The 8,725-nt window shown below is 36.9% G+C and overlaps 1 long non-coding RNA gene across 1 annotated transcript in view; it reads left to right on the top strand.

Moving 5' to 3' along the window:
- Window positions 1-1,744: 1,744 nt before the first annotated feature.
- Window positions 1,745-8,725, top strand: part of LOC134577478 (uncharacterized) — a 77,181-nt gene continuing 70,200 nt past the window's right edge. Inside the window, exon 1 of the long non-coding RNA XR_010086019.1 lies at window positions 1,745-1,858. This is a non-coding gene — a long non-coding RNA (uncharacterized LOC134577478). The remainder of the gene's footprint in view (window positions 1,859-8,725) is intronic.

Raw genomic sequence — 8,725 nt, 5'->3', positions numbered from 1 at the left:
TTATTAGAGGCTGTAGACTGTAAAATTCATAATGCACTATTTGTAATTAAGTAGCTAGTAGCATGGGATATGATTCTCATTAGGAATCATTCATACATCTTTCTGTTTGTTGCAGTTGAGTCGAGTCTGTGTTTTGAAGCAGGCACTGATCTCCAGATGAATTTGAGATCCCCCCCCCTTTCCCTTCCCCAAGCCTTGGAGCTCTGCAGTAAGAGCTAAAAATAGTTTCAGAGAACAGAAATAGCTCGTACTCCTGGTGATGTGAACACTAATTTGTAAGGGGTGGTTTTTATAACCTTCCTGAGACTATAGATACAGCTAGTTACTGTATCCTTACAAGAGAACCGGGGGTGGGGGACAGAAAATAACTGAAAACCTCAGCAATTGAGATAAGTCGATTGAATTTATGATGTTTTAATGCAGGAAGCTTACAGGAATGTGGAATAATAAAGGATTTAATCAAAGAACGTAAGGGTGTCGGAGGGATTGGGGTGATGAAGGACAAATTGCACATTGCCCAAAACGTAGACATGATGTTTTACTATTTTACTAGTGTTTGGTATTGCAGTCCCTGCTCTGTACTAGGAGAGAACTAGACCCTGAATGAGTTTGGTGCATAGAATGGGTGCTCAATTGATGTAATGAATAAAAGTCAAAGGCCCTGTTTGCTTATAAATGAGCAGGTCATTAGATTAGTGATGGGAGCTGTCCCCTGCCTTGGTGCTGAAGATATGTATATTTAATGATAGAACAGGTTCCCCTATTATTTCAATGGAAGCTGTCCACACTCTGGGTGCTGAAACATAGGCTGTCTTCTGATAGAATATCCCCCCGATTCACACAATGGCAAGTGCTAGCTGTCCTTAGGCTGGGTGCTGAAATGTCATATATTCTCTGTTAGAATCAGCTACTGATTGCAGTGTAATGACCAATTCCATGGGATTTCCAATTGGAGCTCTCCCGAGACTGGATGCTGAACTGTTGTGTTTCCTGTAACTACAAACAAATGATTATTCAATAATTAGCAAACCTCTGGGGTGTGTTCCGAAAGCAGTCCATGTCTAGTTATTGAAATGTTGTGCATTTCAAGAAAGTGAGTGTCAGATCACATTGTAATAGTGAGATCTATTGGGGACTGATGGGAGCTGTCCCTAAATAATTTTGTATGGGGGACTAAGCTATTATTTGCGGATCTCTGGGTGTATTTGGTCTGTCCCTAGATTTGTTGTAAACTGGGAGAATAATCCCTAATCGCAGTTTAGTGATCAGATCCCTGTATGAGCTGGGAAGATGCTGGTGGGATCCGTACTATATATTTTATGTGAGAATAAGCTAGTGACTTCTGTTTAATGAGCCGATCCCTGGGTATATGATGGGATCTCACCCGAGACTGGGTGCTGAAATATAGTATTTACAGTCTATAATAAGCTATTGATTGGCAATTAATATACAGATCAATGAGGAGGGGGGGGGGGGCAGGTAAATTTGGGAGCTATCCCTAGACTGGGTGCTGAAATACATTGTATTCTAGGAGGGAATAATTATTTGATTAATAATTAATGAGCAGATCCCTGTGATTTCTGATGGGAGCTGTCTCCAGGCTGGAATGCTGAGTTGTTCTGTATTCTATGGCAGACAGCAGGAGAGAGGAGGGGAGGGGGGGAGCAGTTTGGTCGTGACTGCTCTCAGATGCGTCATGAGCTGAGCTGGAGTTTCCCTCACAATTCGTGACTTTGAAAAGCAATCAGAGACAGGATGGGAAGCTTTCTCATTCCCTCCCTGAGCTTGGAGAGAGACGGAGCTCTGTGAGCAGAAAATCCAGTCTCCCCTCTACCTGTGGACTGCACCCTAAAACCCTGTGAGTCTTTTCAACTGTGTGAATGTGCATTCAAGGCTGCCATATACATATGGTATTGGTGTATGTTGGGTTGTATGTTTTGGGTGTTTTATATCACGCGTCATGTACCTTATTGATTATTGATTTTATTATTCAGATGTTGAACGCTATATTTACCTAGTGACTGTGAATGGGGGAGGGTTTATTAACATGACAGGGAATGAATGAATGGGCTAATTACTGGATATTGGGGGGGGGGGGAGGGCGAGGTGAATGATACGTCCTTATATTCATTTGGAGCTTTTTGATCCCAAACATTGCTGTGTTTAGATTGTGCTGAACACAAACAATATAAGCTCTGGTGTCTTTTGGAAATGGTTGGTGTAACTTGCTAAAATCTATCGGAGCGATGGGTAAAGCAGTTTGGGGTTCACAAAAAATGTAGGCTTTTTATTTTTTATTTTCTCTATTGCTTCGTTATATTATATTCTGAAAACTCAAGATCACTGCAATGATTGTGTAGGGGGAAAAAAAACGACAATGAAATATGCAGGAAGCAGTGCATAGACCACATCTCATGAAAATCACTGACAATATACTCAAATATCACAACAAATCTATTTACGAAGAGCTGCACATCCAGGCTGGAAGCATTTCTAGAAAGACAGTGATACATATCACATGCTATTCAATATTTGGATTGATGCTGAAGGAACCTTTCCACTGTTTGTATCTCATGATCTTACAGTTGAAATTGAATTGCGAAAAAAACATTATAAAGTAGAATTATTGATCATTAAGCAATCATTCTATCATGGAGGCTAATTTTCTTAGGGCAAAGGTGTTAAGGCAGAAAAGCTAAGGAGAACACTTTTTTTGCGGGGAAAACAATTTGAGGGAAGGAACATTTGCTACTTCGTGTCTTTGTAAAGATTGGATCTCAATCCTTGTTTACATTTAACTGAATACATATAAGAGGGGTGTCAATTCCCAATGAGCAAGTCCATTTTGAAACCTGAACCTTCAGCCTTAATGAAGGACATTTATTGACTGGCCATATTTTGAACCTGTGAATTTTTTTGTTTGTTTTCTAGCAAATGAAGCTCAATGTGATATGACCATCAGTGCTTCGTAAACAGTTCTCTGTGTTAGCTCTTTATAGGATGTGCATTAGACTTGCACATTTGAGTTCATGGCAGATAAGATCATTATTTGTATTTAGGTTGTCAATGGAAGACCAGGCTAATGATTGGGAAAATGAGCTGGATTGTAAACCAGGTCTCTTGCCATAATGCTGGATGGTGAAGCTTCTTATTATTTTGGACTAAAGGGTAGGCTCTGGACTATTAAGGGTTTACACATTGCTTTAGCTTGGGTGCTGTTTTGGAAATTTCCCAATTTAATATCTGACCAGGACAGAGATTTATAGCAGGCTAGATGGGGTGGAGCACACTGCCATTGATGGGTAGGTGCAGAAAATAAATGGATGGCATGCTAAAAATAGCCTATAAGAAGATGGACCACCACTCAAGTATCAGCCTTGACTGTGCATAGTCCCTTCAAAATGACTAAGCATCTGCTGAGATGGGAGAACTGAATCGTCCTCAGATCTGCATCAGTTCCACCTACACAGGCTGGAAGAAGAGAGAAGATCATCAGGTTTTCCTCAGATCTTTTTGCGGTCTGGGCTTTCTGGGTCTATAAAATCCCTATTTCAGAAAGCCCTTACCCCAAAAAGCATCTGAGGACAGACAAAGGCATCTCTGGAAGAGATCTCCGAGCATACTGTGTCTAAAGGTGTAACGAAAACAAGACCGATGTGTAACTGGCATGATATGATGTTACAATAAACAATATCTTGGGACCAGCTGTTGCCTTTCTATTGTACATGTTAGGGTGACACTACAATGCTGCTGTTCTTAATTCCCTTCAGCAATCACATCACCATTTAATCCCCAATGACCGGCATGCTGCCTTCATACAATAATCGTATTATACTATGATCACACATGATCCTTCTTCAGGATGCGGCATCCGTGTAAGAAGCAATTAACATAGAAAAACATTACAAATGGAATTTATTTTGTGTGACTTTCGCTCGGAGTTACACTAGATTGTAACAAGGTATCTATCCTTTAGAATAATGTCATGTTTAACTCATAGTAACAAAGACATCCTAGAAACTGCTGCTATAAGATACAGAATATTCTGATGCAATTTGAGAATGTTGTAAAATTAAAAAAAAATGATAATATATATATATTAATTTCACATCTTTGTGAATATGCTGTAATTGTGTGTGTGTGTGTGTGTGTGTGTAGTGTGAGTTTGTGTGTATATTTGCATGTGTATGTGTGTGATGTAAGTGTGTGTGTTTGTCTGTGTGTGTATGCGTGTGTGTGTGGAGTGTGAGTTTGTGTGTATATTTGCATGTTTATGTGTGTGATGTAAGTGTGTGTTTTTGTTTGTGTGTGCATGCATGTGTGTGGAGTGTGAGTGTGAGTGTATATTTGCATGTTTATGTGTGTGATGTAAGTGTGTGTGTTTGTGTGTGCATGTGTGTGTGTGTGTGTGTGTGTGTGGAGTGTGAGTGTATATTTGCATGTTTATGTGTGATGTAAGTGTGTGTTTACATGTTTATTGTTTGAGCATTTGTATTATTATACAGGGACTCTCTCAAATTATAATATTATATATTTCTTTCTATGGTCTAATTCAGTATATTGACTGAAATATATATTTAGTGAACTATTTTAAAAAGATCACAATAGGAAATAGGAGTTACAATATTTCATAGTGACTCTTATCCACTAAACACTCTGAGTTTCACTCTACATTTGTTATAATCTGTGCTGCAAAACTCATTTAAACCTACGGTCTTTCTGAGCTAAAACCTGAAATATTTACCAACATCACAGGTGAAAACAAAAATTCCCAATCTATGCATAGCTGCTCAGGAATTAGCTTGGTTAATCCCTCAAGAAACCTGAAGTTATGTTCAATGAATGAATGAATGAATGGATGAATGAATGAAATAAGTAATTAATCAATTAATTAATGATTGAATGAATGAATGAGGTAATTAATTAATTCATGGAGTTTATAAAAAATAAATGAGTTTACGGGCTGCACAGACTCCCCATATTAAACAGTAGAATATTGAAGCCCTTAAGGACACATGGCAGATATATTCCGTCATGATTCCCTTTTATTCCAGAAGTTGTGTCCTTAAGGGGTTAATGATTCTGCCTTCTCTCCTCTCTCCATACGGTGTTTGTTGAAGAGTTAATAATAATGCATAGTAACTCCGGAGTGTTCCCCTAGCTCTTTCCACAATCTTCGATCTGTGGAATTGGTGACTAGTAATGTAATATAATAATAGGCCAGAGTTCTCCATTGGGCTGCATCGATATTAAGGTAAAGTTGACCTAATAATTGACATAACTTAATAATAACATATCATATTACTTACAGTTATCACGTGTGCTCTTCAAGATCGATCTCTGTCCCCGGCCATTATAACATCCCTTTTCTAATTGGCTTCTTTAAAAATAATAAAAAAATTATCCAAAAAAAAAACAAAAAACATAACAATTAGGCCCTCTGGGTCTAAGAATAAAATCAGGACCGTGAAGCCTAGACTTATATTTCATTAATGAGACCTCAAGGTGTTTTCTGGGGGATAGGTATCGATACCAGAATGTCGTTGGACTGTAGTTACCTGACTCCTCCATGCAATCATGTTTATGAAGTGATACAATGCGTTCAATTGTCCAATAACAGCTGCCACATAACACACTTCCCTTAATGTTACACGATTCATTTCCTTCACATAATCTCACACTTTTAGTTAATATTCTTAAAATGTACCCAATATAATATTACCTCCTTCTTCATGTTACAACTCCATTTATCCTTATACCTTTATAATCAAATATTATTCGCATTTCTTCCCTGTCCAATGTAATCTTCTTACCTCCCCATATCTATATCACTATTTCTCTTATATAATATCCTCGCTTCCCTGTGTATATAATTCCAATACTTTCCCTATAATTTCCATTCTTTCCTGTTTCTATAATGTCATCAGTCATTGTATAGATTGTTAATCCTTTACTATATACATAATGTTACTAGTTCCACTATATGATCTCATTCATTGCCTCTATATGTAACATCACTATCCCGCTATATAAACGCATTCATTGCCTCTATATGTAACATCACTATCCCGCTATATAAACTCATTCATTGCCTCTATATGTAACATCACTATCCCGCTATATAAACTCATTCATTGCCTCTATATGTAATATCACTAACCCGCTATATAAACTCATTCATTGCCTCTATATATAACATCACTATCCCGCTATATAAACTCATTCATTGCCTCTATATGTAACATCACTATCCCGCTATATAAACTCATTCATTGCCTCTATATGTAACATCACTATCCCGCTATATAAACTCATTCATTGCCTCTATATGTAACATCACTATCCCGCTATATAAACTCATTCATTGCCTCTATATGTAACATCACTATCCCGCTATTTAAACTCATTCATTGCCTCTATATGTAACATCACTATCCCGCTATATAAACGCATTCATTGCCTCTATATGTAACATCACTATCCCGCTATATAAACTCATTCATTGCCTCTATATGTAACATCACTATCCCGCTATATAAACTCATTCATTGCCTCTATATGTAATATCACTAACCCGCTATATAAACTCATTCATTGCCTCTATATATAACATCACTATCCCGCTATATAAACTCATTCATTGCCTCTATATGTAAAATCACTATCACGCTATATAATCTCATTCATTGCCTCTATATGTAACATCACTATCCCGCTATATAAACTCATTCATTGCCTCTATATGTAACATCACTATCCCGCTATATAATCTCATTCATTGCCTTTATATGTAACATCATTATCCCGCTATATGAACTCATTCATTGCCTCTATATGTAACATCACTATCCCGCTATATAATCTCACTCATTGCCTCTACATGTAACATCACTATCCCGCTATATAAACTCATGCATTGCCTCTATATGTAACATCACTATCCCGCTATATAAACTCATTTATTGCCTCTATATGTAACATCACTATCCCGCTATATAAACCCATTCATTTCATCTATATGGAACATCACTATCCCACTATATAAACTCATTCATCGCCTTTATATGTAACTATCCCGCTATATAAACTCATTCATTGCCTCTATATGTAACATCACTACCCCACTATATAAACTAATTCATTGCCTCTATATGTAACATCACTATCCCGCTATATAAACTCATTCATTGCCTCTATATGTAACATCACTATCCCGCTATATAAACTCATTCATTGCCTCTATATGTAACATCACTATCCCGCTATATAAACTCATTCATTGCCTCTATATGTAATATCACTAACCCGCTATATAAACTCATTCATTGCCTCTATATGTAACATCACTATCCCGCTATATAAACTCATTCATTGCCTCTATATGTAACATCACTATCCCGCTATATAAACGCATTCATTGCCTCTATATGTAACATCACTATCCCGCTATATAAACTCATTCATTGCCTCTATATGTAACATCACTATCCCGCTATATAAACTCATTCATTGCCTCTACATGTAACATCACTATCCCGCTATATAAACTCATTCATTGCCTCTATATGTAATATCACTAACCCGCTATATAAACTCATTCATTGCCTCTATATATAACATCACTATCCCGCTATATAAACTCATTCATTGCCTCTATATGTAAAATCACTATCCCGCTATAAAATCTCATTCATTGCCTCTATATGTAACATCACTATCCCGCTATATAAACTCATTCATTGCCTCTATATGTAACATCACTATCCCACTATATAAACTCATTCATTGCCTCTATATGTAACATCACTATTCCGCTATATAATCTCATTCATTGCCTTTATATGTAACATCATTATCCCGCTATATGAACTCATTCATTGCCTCTATATGTAACATCACTATCCCGCTATATAATCTCACTCATTGCCTCTACATGTAACATCACTATCCCGCTATATAAACTCATTCATTGCCTCTATATGTAACATCACTATCCCGCTATATAAACTCATTCATTGCCTCTATATGTAACATCACTATCCCGCTATTTAAACTCATTCATTGCCTCTATATGTAACATCACTATCCCGCTATATAAACGCATTCATTGCCTCTATATGTAACATCACTATCCCGCTATATAAACGCATTCATTGCCTCTATATGTAACATCACTATCCCGCTATATAAACTCATTCATTGCCTCTATATGTAACATCACTATCCCGCTATATAAACTCATTCATTGCCTCTATATGTAATATCACTAACCCGCTATATAAACTCATTCATTGCCTCTATATATAACATCACTATCCCGCTATATAAACTCATTCATTGCCTCTATATGTAAAATCACTATCACGCTATATAATCTCATTCATTGCCTCTATATGTAACATCACTATCCCGCTATATAAACTCATTCATTGCCTCTATATGTAACATCACTATCCCGCTATATAATCTCATTCATTGCCTTTATATGTAACATCATTATCCCGCTATATAAACTCATTTATTGCCTCTATATGTAACATCACTATCCCGCTATATAAACCCATTCATTTCATCTATATGGAACATCACTATCCCACTATATAAACTCATTCATCGCCTTTATATGTAACTATCCCGCTATATAAACTCATTCATTGCCTCTATATGTAACATCACTACCCCACTATATAAACTAATTCATTGCCTCTATATGTAACATCACTAT

The sequence above is a fragment of the Pelobates fuscus genome, chromosome 11 (assembly GCF_036172605.1).
Source record: "Pelobates fuscus isolate aPelFus1 chromosome 11, aPelFus1.pri, whole genome shotgun sequence".
Classification (NCBI taxonomy): Eukaryota; Metazoa; Chordata; class Amphibia; order Anura; family Pelobatidae; genus Pelobates; species Pelobates fuscus.
Note: the sequence above shows the minus strand (reverse complement) of the source record. Positions and strands in the feature narration are given on the sequence as shown.